This window comes from Amphiura filiformis, chromosome 11 (genome assembly GCF_039555335.1).
Source record: "Amphiura filiformis chromosome 11, Afil_fr2py, whole genome shotgun sequence".
Classification (NCBI taxonomy): Eukaryota; Metazoa; Echinodermata; class Ophiuroidea; order Amphilepidida; family Amphiuridae; genus Amphiura; species Amphiura filiformis.
Genome location: NC_092638.1, coordinates 33,165,141 through 33,189,026, shown reverse-complemented (window position 1 = coordinate 33,189,026; position 23,886 = coordinate 33,165,141). Strand labels below are relative to the sequence as shown.

General features: G+C 37.0%; 3 non-coding genes and 1 pseudogene across 3 annotated transcripts; all 4 read left to right on the top strand.

The window, feature by feature from the left end:
- The first annotated feature begins 1,094 nt into the window (after positions 1-1,094).
- Positions 1,095-1,213, top strand: LOC140165195 (5S ribosomal RNA). Its single transcript, XR_011860643.1, has one exon. It is a non-coding gene; the product is annotated as a 5S ribosomal RNA (ribosomal RNA).
- Positions 1,214-2,634: 1,421 nt separating this feature from the next.
- Positions 2,635-2,753, top strand: LOC140165202 (5S ribosomal RNA). Its single transcript, XR_011860650.1, has one exon. It is a non-coding gene; the product is annotated as a 5S ribosomal RNA (ribosomal RNA).
- A 1,426-nt stretch (positions 2,754-4,179) lies between these two features.
- LOC140165183 (5S ribosomal RNA) lies at positions 4,180-4,298 on the top strand. Its single transcript, XR_011860632.1, has one exon. It is a non-coding gene; the product is annotated as a 5S ribosomal RNA (ribosomal RNA).
- Positions 4,299-5,723: 1,425 nt separating this feature from the next.
- On the top strand, positions 5,724-5,836 carry LOC140165203 (5S ribosomal RNA; annotated as a pseudogene).
- Positions 5,837-23,886: the final 18,050 nt, after the last annotated feature.

The following is a 23,886-nucleotide window of genomic DNA, read 5'->3' as shown; positions in this document are numbered from 1 at the left end:
CAACAAAAAAGTAGTTATCCTGCTGAAACTTACTATTTTTATGGAGTACGACGTACTTGCAAAGATCAGGCATCTTCAACAATTACTGTTCAAGTAGAAATTTCTCCTTTCCCCATTATTATAGACGCATTTTCTTGTGAAAAAATAAATGAGACGTAATTAGATGAGAGTGAAATCTCAGTAGGCCTATCATCTATAGCTGCAGCTGAACAGAGCAGAACATTTTCAAAACACGTGTTGACAAACTGCTGTCCGGGATTGTTTTGATTGTTGTCAAGTGACAATAACTATTGTAATGCGTATCACGTGCGTAATGCGTACGCGTAAGCTGAAGTCATTGTTTCAACCGCATACGCGCTTGATGCTGGCTCGTGCGTGTATGACGTACACAAAGTCAACATGGTCAATGCGATTCAGGTACAAAATCAAATAAATAAAACATGTCACATCTTATGTGTTACCGGTACATGTGCTTCTGAACATGCAAAATGTTGTTTGTTTGTTTGTTTGTTTGCTTAAATTTTTGTTTGTTTGTTAGTATGTCAAGGGGTGTTGGTTTTATGTGTTGCGATTTATTTCATTTTTTTTTTTTTTTTTTTTTTTGCTATCTACTGAAGATAGCTCGAACCAAAGTGATAAATCGGCGGAATACGTTTCTAATTTTATTCGTGACTTGCCATTGCAAAATGAAAATGACGCGCTTTGTTTGTTTGTTAATGTGTCAAGGGGTGTTGGTTTTATTTGGTGCATTTTTTGCTATCTACTGAAGATAGCCCGAACCAAAGTGATAAATCGGCGGAATAATACGTTTCTAATTATTTTACTCATGACTTGCCAAAGACGACCAATTTACTTTGTGAAAGTGGCGCTAAATTTGGTAAACTTACGCTGACCGGAAGTGCAACCCGTGATTTATTATAGTTCCTAAAATGAAAAGACTGGAATCTCATCAGAACCATGCCCAATTTGATTAGAGTTACTTGTAAGTTTCATGAGAAGATGTTACAAATTTGTGCACTGCACAGTATTTCGGAAACGATTGAAAGAAAGGTCAATGCTGTAGCTATAAGTAAGCTAAATTCGCATCTTCAAATGTCTACGGCCATACCACGTTGAATACACCGGTTCTCGTCCGATCACCGAAGTTAAGCAACGTCGGGCCCGGTTAGTACTTGGATGGGAGACCGCCTGGGAATACCGGGTGCTGTAGACTTTGCATTCTGATCCTTCTTTTTTTTTTTACTCTTGATCGTTTTTGTGTCCTCTATCTGCTGTGATGATTTTTTTTCTATCTACAAAACGACTTTGTTCAAAATGGGATTTTTTTTCTCAATTTCTGGAACACCACGGCATAACAACTTAAAATTAATGGCTATCAGATCACAGAGCGCCTCCACACAGCACCAACATTGAGTCGATCGTGGTCAGCTGTTGGATGGGAGACCAAAACTTTGAACGGTTTTATAATAGGCCTACTCACAACTGAAATTCTGTGATTTTCAATTTTATCAGTATCAAAACAAATCAACAAAAAAGTAGTTATCCTGCTGAAACTTACTATTTTTATGGAGTACGACGTACTTGCAAAAAGATCAGGCATCTTCAACAATTACTGTTCAAGTAGAAATTTCTCCTTTCCCCATTATTATAGACGCATTTTCTTGTGGTGAAAAAATAAATGAGACGTAATTAGATGAGAGTGAAATCTCAGTAGGCCTATCATCTATAGCTGCAGCTGAACAGAGCAGAACATTTTCAAAACACGTGTTGACAAACTGCTGTCCGGGATTGTTTTGATTGTTGTCAAGTGACAATAACTATTGTAATGCGTATCACGTGCGTAATGCGTACGCGTAAGCTGAAGTCATTGTTTCAACCGCATACGCGCTTGATGCTGGCTCGTGCGTGTATGACGTACACAAAGTCAACATGGTCAATGCGATTCAGGTACAAAATCAAATAAATAAAACATGTCACATCTTATGTGTTACCGGTACATGTGCTTCTGAACATGCAAAATGTTGTTTGTTTGTTTGTTTGTTTGCTTAAATTTTTGTTTGTTTGTTAGTATGTCAAGGGGGTGTTGGTTTTATGTGTTGCGATTTATTTCATTTTTTTTTTTTTTTTTTTTTGCTATCTACTGAAGATAGCTCGAACCAAAGTGATAAATCGGCGGAATACGTTTCTAATTTTATTCGTGACTTGCCATTGCAAAATGAAAATGACGCGCTTTGTTTGTTTGTTAATGTGTCAAGGGGTGTTGGTTTTATTTGGTGCATTTTTTTTTCATTTTTTGCTATCTACTGAAGATAGCCCGAACCAAAGTGATAAATCGGCGGAATAATACGTTTCTAATTATTTTACTCATGACTTGCCAAAGACGACCAATTTACTTTGTGAAAGTGGCGCTAAATTTGGTAAACTTACGCTGACCGGAAGTGCAACCCGTGATTTATTATAGTTCCTAAAATGAAAAGACTGGAATCTCATCAGAACCATGCCCAATTTGATTAGAGTTACTTGTAAGTTTCATGAGAAGATGTTACAAATTTGTGCACTGCACAGTATTTCGGAAACGATTGAAAGAAAGGTCAATGCTGTAGCTATAAGTAAGCTAAATTCGCATCTTCAAATGTCTACGGCCATACCACGTTGAATACACCGGTTCTCGTCCGATCACCGAAGTTAAGCAACGTCGGGCCCGGTTAGTACTTGGATGGGAGACCGCCTGGGAATACCGGGTGCTGTAGATTTTTGCATTCTGTTCCTTCTTTTTTTTTTTTTCTCTTGATCGTTTTGTGTCCTCTATCTGCTGTGATGATTTTTTTTCTATCTACAAAACGACTTTGTTCAAAATGGGATTTTTTTTCTCAATTTCTGGAACACCACGGCATAACAACTTAAAATTAATGGCTATCAGATCACAGAGCGCCTCCACACAGCACCAACATTGAGTCGATCGTGGTCAGCTGTTGGATGGGAGACCAAAACTTTGAACGGTTTTATAATAGGCCTACTCACAACTGAAATTCTGTGATTTTCAATTTTATCAGTATCAAAACAAATCAACAAAAAAGTAGTTATCCTGCTGAAACTTACTATTTTTATGGAGTACGACGTACTTGCAAAGATCAGGCATCTTCAACAATTACTGTTCAAGTAGAAATTTCTCCTTTCCCCATTATTATAGACGCATTTTCTTGTGGTGAAAAAATAAATGAGACGTAATTAGATGAGAGTGAAATCTCAGTAGGCCTATCATCTATAGCTGCAGCTGAACAGAGCAGAACATTTTCAAAACACGTGTTGACAAACTGCTGTCCGGGATTGTTTTGATTGTTGTCAAGTGACAATAACTATTGTAATGCGTATCACGTGCGTAATGCGTACGCGTAAGCTGAAGTCATTGTTTCAACCGCATACGCGCTTGATGCTGGCTCGTGCGTGTATGACGTACACAAAGTCAACATGGTCAATGCGATTCAGGTACAAAATCAAATAAATAAAACATGTCACATCTTATGTGTTACCGGTACATGTGCTTCTGAACATGCAAAATGTTGTTTGTTTGTTGTTTGTTTGTTTGCTTAAATTTTTGTTTGTTTGTTAGTATGTCAAGGGGTGTTGGTTTTATGTGTTGCGATTTATTTCATTTTTTTTTTTTTTTTTTTTTTTTTTATCTACTGAAGATAGCTCGAACCAAAGTGATAAATCGGCGGAATACGTTTCTAATTTTATTCGTGACTTGCCATTGCAAAATGAAAATGACGCGCTTTGTTTGTTTGTTAATGTGTCAAGGGGTGTTGGTTTTATTTGGTGCATTTTTTTTTTCATTTTTTTGCTATCTACTGAAGATAGCCCGAACCAAAGTGATAAATCGGCGGAATAATACGTTTCTAATTATTTTACTCATGACTTGCCAAAGACGACCAATTTACTTTGTGAAAGTGGCGCTAAATTTGGTAAACTTACGCTGACCGGAAGTGCAACCCGTGATTTATTATAGTTCCTAAAATGAAAAGACTGGAATCTCATCAGAACCATGCCCAATTTGATTAGAGTTACTTGTAAGTTTCATGAGAAGATGTTACAAATTTGTGCACTGCACAGTATTTCGGAAACGATTGAAAGAAAGGTCAATGCTGTAGCTATAAGTAAGCTAAATTCGCATCTTCAAATGTCTACGGCCATACCACGTTGAATACACCGGTTCTCGTCCGATCACCGAAGTTAAGCAACGTCGGGCCCGGTTAGTACTTGGATGGGAGACCGCCTGGGAATACCGGGTGCTGTAGACTTTTGCATTCTGATCCTTCTTCTTTTTTTTTTACTCTTGATCGTTTTTGTGTCCTCTATCTGCTGTGATGATTTTTTTCTATCTACAAAACGACTTTGTTCAAAATGGGATTTTTTTCTCAATTTCTGGAACACCACGGCATAACAACTTAAAATTAATGGCTATCAGATCACAGAGCGCCTCCACACAGCACCAACATTGAGTCGATCGTGGTCAGCTGTTGGATGGGAGACCAAAACTTTGAACGGTTTTATAATAGGCCTACTCACAACTGAAATTCTGTGATTTTCAATTTTATCAGTATCAAAACAAAAAAAAAAAAAAAGTAGTTATCCTGCTGAAACTTACTATTTTTATGGAGTACGACGTACTTGCAAAGATCAGGCATCTTCAACAATTACTGTTCAAGTAGAAATTTCTCCTTTCCCCATTATTATAGACGCATTTTCTTGTGGTGAAAAAATAAATGAGACGTAATTAGATGAGAGTGAAATCTCAGTAGGCCTATCATCTATAGCTGCAGCTGAACAGAGCAGAACATTTTCAAAACACGTGTTGACAAACTGCTGTCCGGGATTGTTTTGATTGTTGTCAAGTGACAATAACTATTGTAATGCGTATCACGTGCGTAATGCGTACGCGTAAGCTGAAGTCATTGTTTCAACCGCATACGCGCTTGATGCTGGCTCGTGCGTGTATGACGTACACAAAAGTCAACATGGTCAATGCGATTCAGGTACAAAATCAAATAAATAAAACATGTCACATCTTATGTGTTACCGGTACATGTGCTTCTGAACATGCAAAATGTTGTTTGTTTGTTTGTTTGTTTGCTTAAATTTTTGTTTGTTTGTTAGTATGTCAAGGGGTGTTGGTTTTATGTGTTGCGATGTTTTTTGTTTTTGTTTTTTTTTTTTTTGCTATCTACTGAAGATAGCTCGAACCAAAGTGATAAATCGGCGGAATACGTTTCTAATTTTATTCGTGACTTGCCATTGCAAAATGAAAATGACGCGCTTTGTTTGTTTGTTAATGTGTCAAGGGGTGTTGGTTTTATTTGGTGCATTTTTTTTTTTTTCATTTTTTTGCTATCTACTGAAGATAGCCCGAACCAAAGTGATAAATCGGCGGAATAATACGTTTCTAATTATTTTACTCATGACTTGCCAAAGACGACCAATTTACTTTGTGAAAGTGGCGCTAAATTTGGTAAACTTACGCTGACCGGAAGTGCAACCCGTGATTTATTATAGTTCCTAAAATGAAAAGACTGGAATCTCATCAGAACCATGCCCAATTTGATTAGAGTTACTTGTAAGTTTCATGAGAAGATGTTACAAATTTGTGCACTGCACAGTATTTCGGAAACGATTGAAAGAAAGGTCAATGCTGTAGCTATAAGTAAGCTAAATTCGCATCTTCAAATGTCTACGGCCATACCACGTTGAATACACCGGTTCTCGTCCGATCACCGAAGTTAAGCAACGTCGGGCCCGGTTAGTACTTGGATGGGAGACCGCCTGGGAATGGGCGATGACCCCTGCAAGTGCTTATCCTGGTTAAGGAATCACCAAAATTTGGTGATTTTCCAGAGGGCACTAGACCATTTGCTGAATTTTACCATTTTAGGGCTAATTTGTCCATCTGTGGGCCGATTTTTGAGCTAATTTCGGCTGATTTTAAGTTAATTTGTTCTTACATTATGAACATCTTATTTCTGCTTCCCCCAGCAAACAAAAACGCAAAAGGTTAGAAAATGTTGCCAGAAAATGTCGTTACATGAAAGAGACGTATTTTTTTTTATAATGATAGAGTGAATCCCATGACCCTCTATAATTACGCACAAAAGATCGCCTCCCCTTAAATGATTTCAGTATAATTCGTTTCATATTTCATAGTTAACCAGTACCAGGTAAGTGTGAACTATATTCAAGGTTTTTTGGTATATTTTATTTCATACTTAATGGTCCACCAGTACCAGGTAAGTGTGCATGCACTATAACGCTCATTCTACAAAATCCGGTGCCAATATCCCTTTTTCCATTCTTTGGCACTTTGTCGAGCATTTAGGGCATCAAATATGTTGTTTTTCTGGTAGAACTCAACGAGATCTATACGGACATATATAGTTTTCCATACTTTAAATGCTTTCTTCAGCCTGATTAACCCTTGCAAAGGCTCAAAAATCGCTAAAAATGCGTTTCCACTGCTCAAGTGTCACATCTAACCCTGAATATTTTCTTTGAATAAATGCGATTTCTTTACATATTTGTTGTTTTTTAATTAGATAACGTACCATCATATTGTTTATCAACATTATTTTTTAGTGATTAAAACGTCTTTGTGTAATTCTAAAATAAATTGCACTTTCCACGAAAACGCTGTGAGCTACGTTACCCCTTTTTAACACACGTTATTGCAAAGAAGTAAAACAGAGGTATCAATGTAATTTGCGGTTTTTGAAAGGAAACACTCATAGGTTTTTAAAAATCACAGTAAAAATCGTGATGCTGTAGCATTTTGGCATAGAAATGTTGTAAACATTGAAATTTCGACCGACCATGTTAAGATTGGTGAGCTACGTTACCAGGATTCTATAGTATGCACTTGTATTACATGTACTTCCTAATAATATGTGAAAGCTACCAGTGGTCGAACCCCATTTATATTAAAATTAACCGACATAACGTTCTAACGTTCGCAAATCACATAAAAAAAACATTAAAATCCAGTGAACTACGTTACTGTGAGCTACGTTACACACTCATTTACGCATCTTCAAAACTTCTATGAAATGGTGAAATCTGTTTTACATTTCACTCAAGTGATGTTTAGTTTGCTTTTTGTACCGGCCAGCCACGGATATGTTTTAGGAACTTTCTTTCTAAATTGAAAATTGGGCAAATTCGCTGATCCTCTTACTATGCACATTGACCTTATTAGAGTATAAAGCGCAGGGGACAATATAATACATGTGTCAGTGTGTGGTCATCATGGTCATAGTGCTTTTCAAGCAGGGTCAAGGTTATCAGCGATCTTGCTAAAGGTTAATGAAAATGTTTTGATGTCATTACACATCTATTCCAGAAAACTTACACATGAAAATTAATTGGCAGTTGGTGGGAGAGAATAATTGGCAGGACAATTGGTTCTACATTTAGGAGTTTCACAGGATAATAATTAGATGTTAGGATAGAAGAGGGTGTATGTTATGCCCTTAATAATCAAAAGTCTGGTATGTCAAAAGCCCGGGGGCACTTCAATATGAAATGGATATAGGTGTAGGGCTGGCACTTTCGCACTAAGGGGCATTCGATGAGAGCAAAATGTAAAAAAGATGGGGTCATTGGGTGAGAGCATGATTTTTGGCATTCGGTGAGAGCAAAATGTAAAAAATAGGGGTCATTGGGTGAGAACATTTTTTTTAAATGGAATCTTTGGGTGAGAGCCGAAACAGCGCCGCAAAAACCTCGAAAATCGAATTTCTAGGTCTAAATGGCTTCAAATTTCATTGTTTTTTCAAAATAAGTAACAAAATCAGTGATAAATGAAAGTTGCTGTTCAAATTGAACTTGTAAGGGTCTTTGGGTGACAGATCAAATGGAAAAATAGAGGGTCCTTGGGTGACAGAGCATGTGTTCGTAAAAAAATATGGGGTCTTTGGGTGACAGCGATGCTGAAAAAGGGGGGCTTAACAGCCCTACATACGCGTCACCTTCAAAGTTGAGTGCCCCCCCCCGGGGTCAAAAGCTATTTGCACACATGATAAACAATTACCTTCTTTTGGATATGTTGATTAACTTCAAATATTTTTGTCTATAATAATGATGATTTGCAGAAAAATCAGAAAATCAGAAAAATGGAGCTTTGGTGCAGATGTAACGAATTATGTTCCTACGTACATGCATAATCACTAGTCTTTAACCATGCTATAAACAAAATTAATAAAATAGCATTGGGTTTCAGTATGTGTAGGCCTATAATATATTTGTTGTTTATATATTCCAAAAATAATTATTCTTGATATAGTGTATAACATTCTGTGTGTTTAAATTTTCAAAACCAGATTGTTATGAATTAATCTATACTAAAAGATGCGAATGTTGTTTGCTTTTACAAATTTCATTTGTGCAATCAGCAATAGACAGTTTTGACATAAGTATAGTGTGAGAGAAGAATACAAAACAGGGTGTAACATTAACTATTGGGCAAAATCGCCAATGAATTATAGCTTCTATAATTCTTAAGGATGTAGAAGGGATCACATTTGGTACCAAATGATCACATTTGCTACCAAATGTTTGGAATTTATTTCATCTTATTTCAAATTTATGTAACAACGTAAAGACTGATTTTGAAACAATAGCAACAAATGGAATTTGGCTCAAAATGTTCAAACAACCATAATCTTTACATTTAAAAATTTATATTTTAAAAAAGAAATCTGATGTTACTCATTGTAATTCATCCTTTTGCCGGTACATCCCTTTTAAAGGGATTTTTATTATGACCTTGGATTGAGTAAAACCAGCCCATTTTGTAGTCGGTAACGTAGCTCACATTACATTGAGTTTTAGTGTTAAAAACATCATGACTTCCTGAAAGAAAAATATGCAAGTGGTGTTGGCATTTTTTTACATCTGTAAGTAGTGATACATTTACTCTTAAAAAACACAAAAAACAGGTCTTTTTGAGCAATTTTTATTTTTTCAATTTTTATAGTGGATTGGCACCGGATTTTGTAGAATGAGCGATAAAAGAATTTCAGTATAATTGGTTTCATACTATGGGTTGTTGTATTCAAATGAGTATACGAGGGGCGGTCAAAAAGTTCGTAAAATTCGGTATGCTACTTTGTTGCACGGTATTGAATTTGGTCTCATTTGAATGCTTGTTCCTTCAAAACATTCATGATGCAGTCATGTCTACAGTAGAATTCATCTCGACCTTTGCAGGACTTAACCCCATTAAAAGCTATTAAACCAAGATAACACTCATTGAAACAGCTCAACTGATTAAATCGGATCTTCTCTGGTTGTGCACAAGTGACTGTTTTCATGTGCGATATCACAATAAAGCTGGTATTCATAGCTTCAGTTGGGTAACCGATTATAAAGGAAACGAAAGGAAACAATGTTATGTGTGGCTTTGTTCACGAAATCAGACAATGTCGTGCTTTTTGTAAACCAGCATTCTTGAAAATGAGCAACATAATGATTTTTGACTTAACACGGTTTAGAAATAATTTCTTCATATTTTTGGTGTTATCTGTCGTTTACATATCCTTCCTAAAACACCAAAGTACGAGTATTTCCAAACATCTAAATTTGCTAAAATTTAGGACATGTTACAAAACTATATTGTCTAGAATTTTAGAAGAGTACTTTTAATATTGGCCGGTTATTTTTCACACAGCGACGTTAACTAGGCAATGTACTATTACCTATAACATTAACTAAAACACCAAAGTACGAATATTTCCAAACATCTAAATTAGCTAAAATTTAGGACATGTTAAAAACTATATTTTCTAGAACTTTAGAAGAGTACTTTTAATATTGGCCGGTTATTTTTCACACAGCGACGTTAACTAGTCATATCCCCATACTGTTAACGTAGGGCTATTTGTAAAGGTCACGCGTCAATGGGAAAGAGCACTGTGTATTGTGTATAGGAAAACGGACAGTAACTGCAGTATGTACTGCAAAGATAAAAATAGATTTTTGCATCACTGTACGGGCAGGACACTCTTCACCTCTATGAATTCACAGGTAGGCCCCTACTACCAGAAGTGAATACAAGGTCATCATGGAAATTTCCCCGGACGGCGGTGAAAACTCAAATGAAATGTAACAATGTACAGTTGCTGTAAATGGTAGTGAAGTCCTTGGTATTCAATAGCAACGAAATGTTTCTTAGAGTTCAAGAGTGGAATGAGCGTCCTTGAAGATCATCTAAGGGCCAAAAGACTTGCTGACGTCACCACTAATGATATACATGCTGGTACCATGCGCGTATTTTTTTTTTTTTGGGGGGGGCTTTAGGGGCGCCAGCCAAAGTAGGGGGCGAAAAACGAAGGGGCGGCGGAAGAAGAAGGGGCGGCAAAAACGAATGGGGCGGCAAAACGAATTAGCAAAGAAAATAGGGCGCAAAAAATTGAAAAAGCTTTAAAAATTGTGAAAAAATGTTGCTTTTAGGGCGCTAGCGCCTAAAATCCTTTATTTTTTTTTTTTTTTTTTTTTTGCTCTTCACTTTTTCAAACGACCGTGAAAAAATTGGGTCAACCTTTTCGGGCTGTTAAGGAAGGGGCGGCAAAATTGTTTCTTCTTCAGCCCCCCGGGGTTGGGGCGGCCACGGTACGCCACTGGGTACAGTGGCATTGATAATGAATAAAGAGCCAAATAAGAAAGATGAGATAGCCACAAAATATGACATTAATCCATTAACATTGGGTATTCCAGGGTGTCTTCTAGCCTAGATGGGGTCCCAGAATCTTCATGTACAAAATTGACATATTCAGCCCGGGATATTCAGGTCCACACCTTCTATAGTTCTATACACTTACAATGAGGACCGAGGCAAGTTTAATCTATATGTGGCTAAAGGTGATAAGACATACATTAATCACTGGAATTACGAGTGCATTTAGTAAGAAGCACCTGAATCTCCCATCCCTAAGAAGTCCATCACTTGGTCACCATAGTGCAAGGTCTTTATCGCTGTGTCTGAGATCCAGGGAGAGTTTTGATGACAGATCATTTGCCAAATGAAAGTAGGCCTACACTCATAGGCAGGCCCGTACGCAGGATTTTTTTTTGGGGGGGGTGCTGATTTTAAAAAGTGGACTTTTTTCCAAAGGGGGGGGGATTTTGTGAAAAGTGGACTTTTCCACCAAAATTTGGACCTTTTTTGACCAAAAAACCGTAAAAAACCTGATTTTTTTGCTCGCTACGCTCGCAAATTCTTACATTTTGGGACTTTTGGTATACTTTTGCAAATTTGGGGAGGTGCGGTCGCACCCCCCGCACCCCCCCTGCGTACGGGCCTGCTCATAGGCATATATCATACAGTTTTGATAGCAAAATTGAGGCAAGCCATCATGTAAATAAGGTTGGTGGTAGGAATGTGACTAGGCCTATTCACGGATTGTGTCCTGTATGCTATTCTTAGTTTGCCAAGCTGCCATTCACGACAGAGGGGTCAGTTAATTAAGTAACCACGTTGTGGTTCAGGCATGGCCTCCAGCTAGTGAAACCTATTTTAGAATTTTAAGTCCTACCTTCATAATATCAGGTTTGCTGGTGATCAATGCTGGTGAGCCTTTACTGAAGAGTGGCTCAAAGAGCTATCGGAAGACTTCCATTTTGTTGACTTAGAATGTTTGCAACAATTCTTTTTTTTTTATTTAGACGTGTAGCATTTGCTCTTTCCAGTGGTATTTGCAGATCTCGAGTTACAGCCCCTCAAATATTTATGAGTTTACTTCTTTTTGACTCAGCCTGTATGTTGAGAAAGTTAACCAGACTATAACTATGTTAAGACTAGGCTAAAGTATAACCATGATAACGGGAAAGTTGACTAGACTACAGCTATGCTATGAAAGTTGACTTGGCTACAGCTTTGTACTCTCCAAACTTTTCACTTTTCAAAAAGACAAATAAAAAACCAATTAAATGTGATTGTGGTATCGCACTGCTCATTTCATTTGGCTTTACACGGGCCGGAAATATTTATTTAATTGCTATATTTTTATTTAATTATTAGCACAGTTAACTGGAAATATACTATTTTTGCAGCCATTTTGTATTCCATCTTGAATTGGGAAGATACAAATGAAACAAATTGTGTGCAAATTTCATTATTTTGACCAGAAACATTCATTCCATTGAATGCTTTATTATTTTATATCATGTTTACATTGCTCTAGTGTATTTCAATGGAAATAGGCTATTCTGACGGCCATTTTGGACGCCATCTTAAATTGAAAAGATATAAATGAAACAATATGGACACATATTCATTTCTGTTGATTAGAAACATTAATTGCATTGATATTTTTTAATCATTAGATCATTTGTATGTTGATATAGTGTGTTTTGATGGGAAAACTCCTATTTGGCGGCCATTTTGGACACCATATTTAATTTTACTTGATCTAAATTTCTTACCCAAACTTTTTGTGAATGTCTTGGCATATATAACATGAAAATCCAAAGCAAATTTCGAAATGAGTCATATACAAAAAATACCACCCAGAGCCTGTGCTACTTGAATACTTTACACTTACCTGGTACTGGTTGACCATTAACGCGGCTGTGTACTCTAGCCATTGTTTCTTTCTCAAAATTGAGTTTTTATGATATGTTTGTACCTTGTTATGTTTTTTATAAATACAAGGAATGAAAATCCAGATTTGTAAACTCCAACTGCAATATTTTAAGGATTTTATTTCACTATTCCACTCGTGTTTGAAATTGAAAAGGAAAGAAAATCTTTGTTGTACCAGCAAGGTACACGCGGGCAACAACTCATCGCGTTGCGTATCGCGCAATTTGTTAACGCACAAATACGCGACGCATACGCGACGCTTATCTGCATGCGCGGCGCATCTTATGGAAACACCACGGAAGCACTGATTTCACAAAAACCTAGTGGTCAAATGGCTCCGTTTTAGCTGATAAAATGTGGAGTTTTTCAAGTTCTTTCCCCCGATTTAAATGTCAAGTTATGAATGGATTTCGCTCAAACTTCTCAAGGGGCTGTGGATTTACCCGATGTTCACGTAATATAAGTTACAAAAACGAAAACTGTCGCATTCTCCTGTGAGATTCGATGAAAGTGCAAAATGTGACCACTTTAAACTTCAACGGCCATTATTTCAATGTTCATTTTCTCGGTAAAATGACGATTTAGGTACACGATAACTCAATAAATACAGCATCTATAGGTAAGCAAATATGATCATCGTAAAAAGCATGATCGACTCAAGAAACGGTTTTCTCATTTTTTATATTTTGGTCTATTTCCGATTTTGGGCATCATTTTGTGCAAATAGGCGTTTTGAATTTTAAAAAGTTCATTTTGATGCCTTATATGGTCAATATCTCAAAAAATAAGGCCAATATCAAAAAAATAAAAAACCGTTTTGGAATGGAGCCTCAAGATTGAGCTAAAAACAAAATAAAATATTTTGGAAAGAGTGTTTTTTGTTATGATGTACCTAACAAATATTGCCAAAAACTCACTTTTTGTGATTTTCTTCAAAATTGTTGTTTTTACCCCAAATCTGTATTTATATTAAGATTTATTGATGTCTTGCCTTCATAAAAATGTATACTTTTATATGTTTTGCGCGAATAATTACAAAGTTATTGCACTTTTACTACATGCATGTCTGAGAGTACACAGCCACCTTAATTAAGGTGAAACGAATTATACTGAAAACCTTTAAGGGATCGAAAATGAGCGTTTATTGCGTTTCGACAGTATTTTTTGTGGGACATGAGAGCACCTCGGACCTATCGAATTGCATTCTGAATACGAAGCATGTCTTTCTGATATCAAATAATTTTCATTTTTTGAAAATCACAATATAATACAAATTTTATGACAAATTATAAAAATTTGATATTTTTCAAATTTTTGATATATAACAGTCCTCGAAGTAAATTATATAAATCTAATGATATACCGTAGAAACCCGTCTATAAGGAATAGAAGCGACTGTGATGATAGCATATTTCACGCTAGCGCCCTCCACAATATTATATCATTATGGAATTTGAGCAAATCATTTACCGACACAAGCAGGTATACAATGTATTATTTTATCTTTATTTCGCATCTCACGAGCATAGCTCACTTGGCAAGGCATAAGACTTTGGTTCTTTAGATCGGAAGATGGTGAGTTCGAGCCTCATCACGGTCACACAAACTTTTATAAACAAAATATTGTTCAAACTTTTCATTTATATTTTCTTGCATTTTCTAAAGACTCCTTTCGTGATCATTTTTTTTTTCATATTTAGTTTAATTTATTCTATTGTTTTTCTTTTATTGTTTCTTTTCTTTGTCTTTTTTCTTGTTTAATTTTATTTTTCTTTATTTTTCTTTGATTCATATAATATTGGCAGGATAAGGAGAGGAGGGAACTAAAGACCCATTCAGTGATTTGCTCATCCGGACGATCGTAAAAATCATCAAAATTCACCTTTGTCATTGTCATAGATGTGGTAACATGGCCTGCTAGTGGTTCAGCAGAAAACCGTGTGACACATAATATACATTTGGCTACATTTTATTATACGATAAATACGAATTTATTAAACATGGTAACAAATATTCTCTAGCAGATCGGTTATACGATGGAACTGGTAGGCATAGGCCTATTATAAATTCGGGATATTAAATATCTTCCTGACGAGACAGATCTGCGCATGTGGTCAAAGACGATTCCTTACTAGCCACAGACCGTCCGCTGGAATTAGTTGAATCGCTATGGCTGTTGGTCGGACCTCTCATCTCTCCACATCGATTGTGACCTATCCCCGACATTGCCCTTATGAACTGTTTTTCGCTGGCGAAGTTACGTAATAATCGGATTAACTACCATAGCAATAGGTGAAAACAATTTTTGAATTCAGCATCGAAGTGGTTACGTAATCCTCTTGGTTACCGGATCACACTATTTTGGTATGCCTTCGAGTGCCATATACTTTGTGTGGTGATTGTTTCGATCGTGGTTCATTACTCAAGAGCGTGATCCCGTTGACATAGTAACATTACGTAACTTTGATACTGAATATACCGCGTTATACCATGAGTCTGTTTATAGTGAGCCAGATTATACGGTATTTAGCGTATAAGTACATCTTATACGGTATTGATCACCACTATAAACAGACCAATAGCGCTATTTGCCGCATATATTATACGGAACTGATATCCTTCGAAATCGATGGATATTGCAGTATATTCATTCCGTATACGGCCACTATAAACAGACAGGGATTAACGATACCGTTATTCAAGGAAGTGGAGCAGGGTTGTATAGGCCTAATTAGCACATATTTGTCAGTTTAATAACACATCACCTTCAAATATGGTACGGTACTGCAGCAATAATGTTAAAAAGTAGGCCGGTATCGGTTTCGACGGCAAACTATTTGAAACTGACACTATATTTGTGTCTCCCACATTGCACTGCGGTGACCTCGAACACGCTGAGTTCAACCACCTCGGATTCAGAATAGCGCTATTGGTCGCCACTATAAACAGCCGAGATAACGGATAAGTGACATTCCAGCCTAATCCCATATGCGTATAAAGATACCGTATAAATACCGTACACCACTATAAACACGCTCACTGATACGTTCAGGCGGTACCTCTTCATTGAACCATATCATGCTGCACCTGTAAGATCTTTGAAAAGACCAGTATTGTATTCAATCTATGATTGCAGACATACACAGTACAGGTGATGAGTGTAACCTGCTTGTAGCGCAGCGCGATATGTTCAAAATTGTTTTCACCTATTGCTATGGTAATTAATCCGATTAATTACGCAACTTCACCAGCGTATAATGGCCGAATAAATTCTGACCATCACTTGGCTTGTTGGATTCGTCTATACTACAATTCGCTGTCGAAGTGACGTAATAATCGCAATAACTACCATCAAGCAGATTGCACTAATCACCCGCGTATGTCACCAAACATAGATTGAATACCACTCTTTTCATAAATACTAATCTTACATGGCGAGTGATTAGCATTTCTTTGACAACTATGGTTTAATGCATAGGTGCCACGTGAACGATGAAGTGCAGGGCTATATATTCGAAATTGTATTCATCAATTGCTATGGTAGTTAATCCGATTAATTACGTCACATCGACAGCGAATAGCCTGTAGTATGGGTTCAAGTGGAACAAAAAATAGTGTATGTCCATTGCTAGCTATGGTAATTAATCATGTTAGTGTTTACATCACTACTTCGGTGAAGACAAGAGAAGTGTGCCTTCTCTACCAACGCCTGTGATATAACAGGTGCAAGCGAAACAAAATTGAATGACCAGAATAGTTTCCTTTGTCAGATGAATTGATTGAAGTTTTTGAAGACACTCTATTCTTGATGGGACAATAGATTCAAATATGGAATAATTATTATTCCTCATCTATTTTTTTAATTGAAAAAACTGCAATTGTGGCAACAGAACAATATTTATTTTGATTTCATTTCAAGTAGAAACAAAATCGTGCTTAAGCCAAAAACGCACCCTACCTCAAGAATTGGGATGGCACAAAGGTGCAACATAGGTTTTATTGCAAAGACGAGGACAGACAAGTAGTTACAACACATCTGTCTAACCGTGGGTTTCGCTATTATTTAGAATAAATGCTCTTACTAGTTTCTATAAAACCACAAAATTACTAAAAAAAGCTATAAAAAAACTTTAAAAAAAACTATAAAAAAAAAAAAAACCTAAAATTAAAAGTAGAAAGGTAGATTTGAAGAAAGATCAAAAGAACATGTCAAAAAGTTAAAATTAAACGAGAATGAAAAAACGGAACCGGTGCCCGGACCATGCTCTCTTCAGCATGTCTTCAGTTCCAAAGTCTGACGCTCTATCAATTGAGCTATACGATCCTGATATACGAAACAGTCGTTATTATGTCAATACAATTGATTGGTGTTACAACATACTTAGATGGAATGCATAGCCACCCAGTGCCAGTATATATTTGCTCAAACTCCAAATACAACAAGCAACCAATTTTATTGAGGGCGTTTCTTAGGTATATCCTTGTAGACGGGGTTTTACGGTATTCTTAAAGTGTATGTAGCAGGGAGGAGAAGCCGACGGTCAATTGAAAATTTTGACCTTTCATATTGAAGATATGGATTTTTTTCCCAAAAAGACCTAATTTTTTTTAGTGTTTTGGGGAAAAAAATCCATATCTTTTTTTGGGATTTTCTCGAAAATTGTACTTTTTGACCCAAAACTGACATTTTAAATGGATTGATGAGCTCATTTCCGTTCAAAAAATGTATACTTTTATATACTTTACATAAATAGTTTTCGAGAATAATAATGGATAATTAGTGATCCTGTGTGCCTCCTTAAGTATAAATCATCAGATTTATAAAGTTTACTTCAAGTACTGTTAAATATCAAAAATATCAATTTTAATGATTTGCCATAAAATGTGTATTAAATTGCGAATTTCAAAAATCAAAATTATTTGATATCAGAATGACATTCTTCGTATTCAGAATGCAATTCGATATGTCTGATGTGCTCTGATGTCCCAAAATAAATACTGTCCAAACGTTCATACCCCAGCCCTTAATAGTGCGCACTTACCTGGTAGGCCTACTGGTGGACCATTAAGTATAAAACGAACTATACTGAACGCCTTTAATAGTGCACACTTACCCAGTACTGGTGGACCATGGAGTATGAAACGAATTATACTGAAATCCTTTAATAGTGCGCGCTTACCTGGTACTGGTGGACCATGAAGTATGAACAAAATTATACTGAAAACCTTTAATAGTGCACACCTACCTGGTGCTGGTGGACCATGAAGTATGAAACGAATTATGCTTAAATCATTTAATAGTGCACACTTACTTGGTACTGGTGGACCATAAAATATGAAACGAATTACACTGAAAACCTTTAATAGTGCACACCTACCTGGTACTGTTTGACCATGAAGTATGAAACGAATTATACTGAAATCATTTAATAGCGCACACTTACCTGGTACTGGTTGACCATGAAGTATGAAACGAATTATACTGAAAACCTTTAATAGTGCACACTTAATACCTGGTACTGGTTGACCATAACGTATGAACCAAATTATACTGAAAACCTTTAATAGTGCACACGTATATACCTGGTACTGGTTGACCATTGAGTATGAACCGAATTATACTGAAAACCTTTAATATAGTGCCCACTTACCTGGTACTGGTGGACCATTAAGTATGAACCGAATTATACTGAAAACCAGGGTTTTCTTTAACGCACAAAACACGCGTATTTACGCGTTCAGGCACTTTTCTGACTCCTTATATTCCCTAGTTCCAAAGTCCAATGCGTACAAAATCTTGAAAACGTACGCGTTCAGATATTGCAAGAATTGAATAGAGAAACATCTGATATTGTGTATTTATTCTCGGCTTTTGGCATTTAGGACCTATACTCCCGATATGTAGGACAACGAAAGGCTTTATGGACCGGCATTTCATAATTTTCAACTTTTCAACTGTTCAAATTTAAATTTTACACAGTAATAGTGCCAAAATGGTCCACCAAATCGCTTCAATTAGGTCTTCATTTTGCAAAATTTTCCAAGTTCTAAGGGGGGAACATCACCCTGCTTATAGTTGATAAACAAATGGCCACTTTCACTTCTGCTTTCGACATTTAGGCCTACCAATTTATGTTTAACACAATTTATAGGCCTACCATAATAGGGAAAACTTGCCGTCCACGAAAGACTCCATGGACTGCTCATTTCACAAATGTTCGGCTTTTTTAAACTAAAATTTTACACATTAATATTGCCAAAATGATCCACCAAATTGCTTCAATTAGGTCTTCAATTTGCAAAAGTTTCTTACTTCTCAGGGGGCATCTTTAAATATTATTATTTTCTTCTAAAATTGCCCCCACCCCCTTCTGACTGCTCTAGATCCGCCACTGCTCCAAACAGTGGCGTAGATTTCTTTTGACTCGGGGGGGTGTCTTGAAGTATAGTGAATCCAGCACCTTTTGGAGAAAGAATAAGTTTATGGTACGACAAATTTTGCCATTTTGAAGCTTAACTGTTGAAATATGGTGCAAAAGTGGAATAAATTCGCGAGAAGCGCGCAAAAATGTGCATTTTGGGGGCTAAAATGGCCAAATATGAGGTTAATTTGGTCAGAATACAGGCGTCAACATTGAGGGATGATTGTATGGACCATCCCCCTGGCAAAAAATTGGGGGAGACCCCCCCCCCACCACCACCACCCCAATCCGGATCTACGCCTATAATGGCTCCAAAAACACACATATTGTTAAAAATGTCTTCAAAAATAATATTATAAAAATACCACTTCGGCAATGTTTTTGACTCCTTCAGAGGAAAAATTCACAATTGAAAGGGTCAACAAAATTTGAAAATACCCCTTCAGCAAAATGCTTAAAGAAAACCCTGCTGAAAACCTTTAATAGTGCACACGTACCTGGTACTGGTGGATCATTGAGTATGAACCGAATTATACTAAAACCTTTAATAGGGCACACTTACCTGGTACTACTGGTGGACCATTAAGTATGAACCGAATTATACTGAAACCCTTTAATAGTGCCCACTTACCTAGTACTGGTGGACCATGAAGTATGACACGAATTATACTGAAAACCTTTATTAGTGCCCACGTACCTAGTACTGGTGGACCAATAAGCATGAAACGAATTTTACTGAAAACCTTGAATAGTTCATCTGGTTCACCTTGCCCGGTACTGGTGGACCATTAAGTATGAACCGAATTATACTGAAACCCTAATTAAAAATGCCCACTTACCTGGTACTGGTTGACCATTAAGTATGAACTATGAACCGAATTATACTGAAAACCTTGAATAGTTCATCTATTTCACCTTGCCCGGTACTAGTGGACTATTAAGTATGAACCGAATTATACTGAAACCCTTTAATAATGCCCACTTACTTGGTACTGCGGGTTGATTAGTGATCCTGTGTGCCTCCTTAAGTATAAATCATCAGATTTATAAAGTTTACTTCAAGTACTGTTAAATATCAAAAATATCAATTTTAATGATTTGCCATAAAATGTGTATTAAATTGCGAATTTCAAAAATCAAAATTATTTGATATCAGAATGACATTCTTCGTATTCAGAATGCAATTCGATATGTCTGATGTGCTCTGATGTCCCAAAATAAATACTGTCCAAACGTTCATACCCCAGCCCTTAATAGTGCGCACTTACCTGGTAGGCCTACTGGTGGACCATTAAGTATAAAACGAACTATACTGAACGCCTTTAATAGTGCACACTTACCCAGTACTGGTGGACCATGGAGTATGAAACGAATTATACTGAAATCCTTTAATAGTGCGCGCTTACCTGGTACTGGTGGACCATGAAGTATGAACAAAATTATACTGAAAACCTTTAATAGTGCACACCTACCTGGTGCTGGTGGACCATGAAGTATGAAACGAATTATGCTTAAATCATTTAATAGTGCACACTTACTTGGTACTGGTGGACCATAAAATATGAAACGAATTACACTGAAAACCTTTAATAGTGCACACCTACCTGGTACTGTTTGACCATGAAGTATGAAACGAATTATACTGAAATCATTTAATAGCGCACACTTACCTGGTACTGGTTGACCATGAAGTATGAAACGAATTATACTGAAAACCTTTAATAGTGCACACTTAATACCTGGTACTGGTTGACCATAACGTATGAACCAAATTATACTGAAAACCTTTAATAGTGCACACGTATATACCTGGTACTGGTTGACCATTGAGTATGAACCGAATTATACTGAAAACCTTTAATATAGTGCCCACTTACCTGGTACTGGTGGACCATTAAGTATGAACCGAATTATACTGAAAACCAGGGTTTTCTTTAACGCACAAAACACGCGTATTTACGCGTTCAGGCACTTTTCTGACTCCTTATATTCCCTAGTTCCAAAGTCCAATGCGTACAAAATCTTGAAAACGTACGCGTTCAGATATTGCAAGAATTGAATAGAGAAACATCTGATATTGTGTATTTATTCTCGGCTTTTGGCATTTAGGACCTATACTCCCGATATGTAGGACAACGAAAGGCTTTATGGACCGGCATTTCATAATTTTCAACTTTTCAACTGTTCAAATTTAAATTTTACACAGTAATAGTGCCAAAATGGTCCACCAAATCGCTTCAATTAGGTCTTCATTTTGCAAAATTTTCCAAGTTCTAAGGGGGGAACATCACCCTGCTTATAGTTGATAAACAAATGGCCACTTTCACTTCTGCTTTCGACATTTAGGCCTACCAATTTATGTTTAACACAATTTATAGGCCTACCATAATAGGGAAAACTTGCCGTCCACGAAAGACTCCATGGACTGCTCATTTCACAAATGTTCGGCTTTTTAAACTAAAATTTTACACATTAATATTGCCAAAATGATCCACCAAATTGCTTCAATTAGGTCTTCATTTTGCAAAAGTTTCTTACTTCTCAGGGGGCATCTTTAAATATTATTATTTTCTTCTAAAATTGCCCCCACCCCCTTCTGACTGCTCTAGATCCGCCACTGCTCCAAACAGTGGCGTAGATTTCTTTTTTGACTCGGGGGGGTGTCTTGAAGTATAGTGAATCCAGCACCTTTTGGAGAAAGAATAAGTTTATGGTACGACAAATTTTGCCATTTTGAAGCTTAACTGTTGAAATATGGTGCAAAAGTGGAATAAATTCGCGAGAAGCGCGCAAAAATGTGCATTTTTGGGGCTAAAATGGCCAAATATGAGGTTAATTTGGTCAGAATACAGGCGTCAACATTGAGGGATGATTGTATGGACCATCCCCTGGCAAAATATTGGGGAGACCCCCCCACCACCACCACCACCCCAATCCGGATCTACGCCTATAATGGCTCCAAAAACACACATATTGTTAAAAATGTCTTCAAAAATAATATTATAAAATACCACTTCGGCAATGTTTTGACTCCTTCAGAGGAAAAATTCACAATTGAAAGGGTCAACAAAATTTGAAAATACCCCTTCAGCAAAATGCTTAAAGAAAACCCTGCTGAAAACCTTTAATAGTGCACACGTACCTGGTACTGGTGGATCATTGAGTATGAACCGAATTATACTAAAAACCTTTAATAGGGCACACTTACCTGGTACTACTGGTGGACCATTAAGTATGAACCGAATTATACTGAAACCCTTTAATAGTGCCCACTTACCTAGTACTGGTGGACCATGAAGTATGACACGAATTATACTGAAAACCTTTATTAGTGCCCACGTACCTAGTACTGGTGGACCAATAAGCATGAAACGAATTTTACTGAAAACCTTGAATAGTTCATCTGGTTCACCTTGCCCGGTACTGGTGGACCATTAAGTATGAACCGAATTATACTGAAACCCTAATTAAAAATGCCCACTTACCTGGTACTGGTTGACCATTAAGTATGAACTATGAACCGAATTATACTGAAAACCTTGAATAGTTCATCTATTTCACCTTGCCCGGTACTGGTGGACTATTAAGTATGAACCGAATTATACAGAAACCCTTTAATAATGCCCACTTACTTGGTACTGCGGGTTGACCATTAAGTATGAACCGAATTATACTGAAAACCTTTAATAGTGCACACTTACCGTACTGGTGGACCATGAAGTATAAAACGAATTATACTGAAAACCTTGAACAGTGCACTTATACCTGGATTGGTACTGGTGGACCATGAAGTATGACACGAATTATACTGAAAACGAAAACCTTTAATAGTGCACACTTTCCTGGTACTGGTGGACCATAAAGTATGACACGAATTATACTGAATACCTTTTCGGCGAGTCGGAGCGGTGCCCGAGCTAGCAGTGTTTGTGCTCCAATATTGAGAAAAATAGAGTTCACACTGCCTGGGAATGGTATGGGTTCAATACGTGAGCCGGGTACGTGAGATCCAAAGGTTTATTTTTCCCATTAGGCCCTACGCATTTTTCCTGGGAGCGGAAAAATAGCTCACATGATCTCAAAGACAACGATTCTAACTTCGTAAGAAGCTAGTTAGTTTTCTATTCTTATTCAATGGGTGCGTCTTGTAAAGAATTCACGTAATTTGATTGGTTTTCTGGTGTATAATATCTCACAATAGTTGTCAGGGCGCGCGCCGCCACGCAACGGCGGCACGCTTGTTGCTCCTCAATGATCGCGCGATAATGCGTTCGCGTAATACAGAACCAAGAATGCGATTCGGCGGCTTAGATGTTCGTGATGGTTTCGTTCATTTAAAACGACGAGGATGTCCTCACAAAAGTAACTTTATTTTTTTCTGAAAAAAGTCAGTTTTTCTCGCAAAAATTACATTAAAACTGAATAAGAATGAGAATAAAGATAGGATTTTGTCTTTTGCCTATCAATATCGTGTCATAATGGATGGGCTGGCCAATATTTTTATCGTAGTGGATACCGCTGCGCCGCATCCACTACTCAAAATATTGGCCAGCCCATCCATTATGACACGATATTGATAGGCAAAAGACAAAATCCTATCATTTATTCTCTAATTGTCTACAATAATTATAAAATATGAAACTTCCAACATTTTTCCAAGACAGTAATTACCCCAGGGGCAGCAGTGATGGCACCAGAAAATATTGAGAGGGGGGGGGGGGGGCATTTTGGGGGCACGTTCCCTGGGCACCACCTCAGGGGCGCTAAATTGACCAATTCAGCATCGATTCTGTGCCCCCTCTAAGCGATGAAAGTCAAAATCATTTCAGCACAAATAAT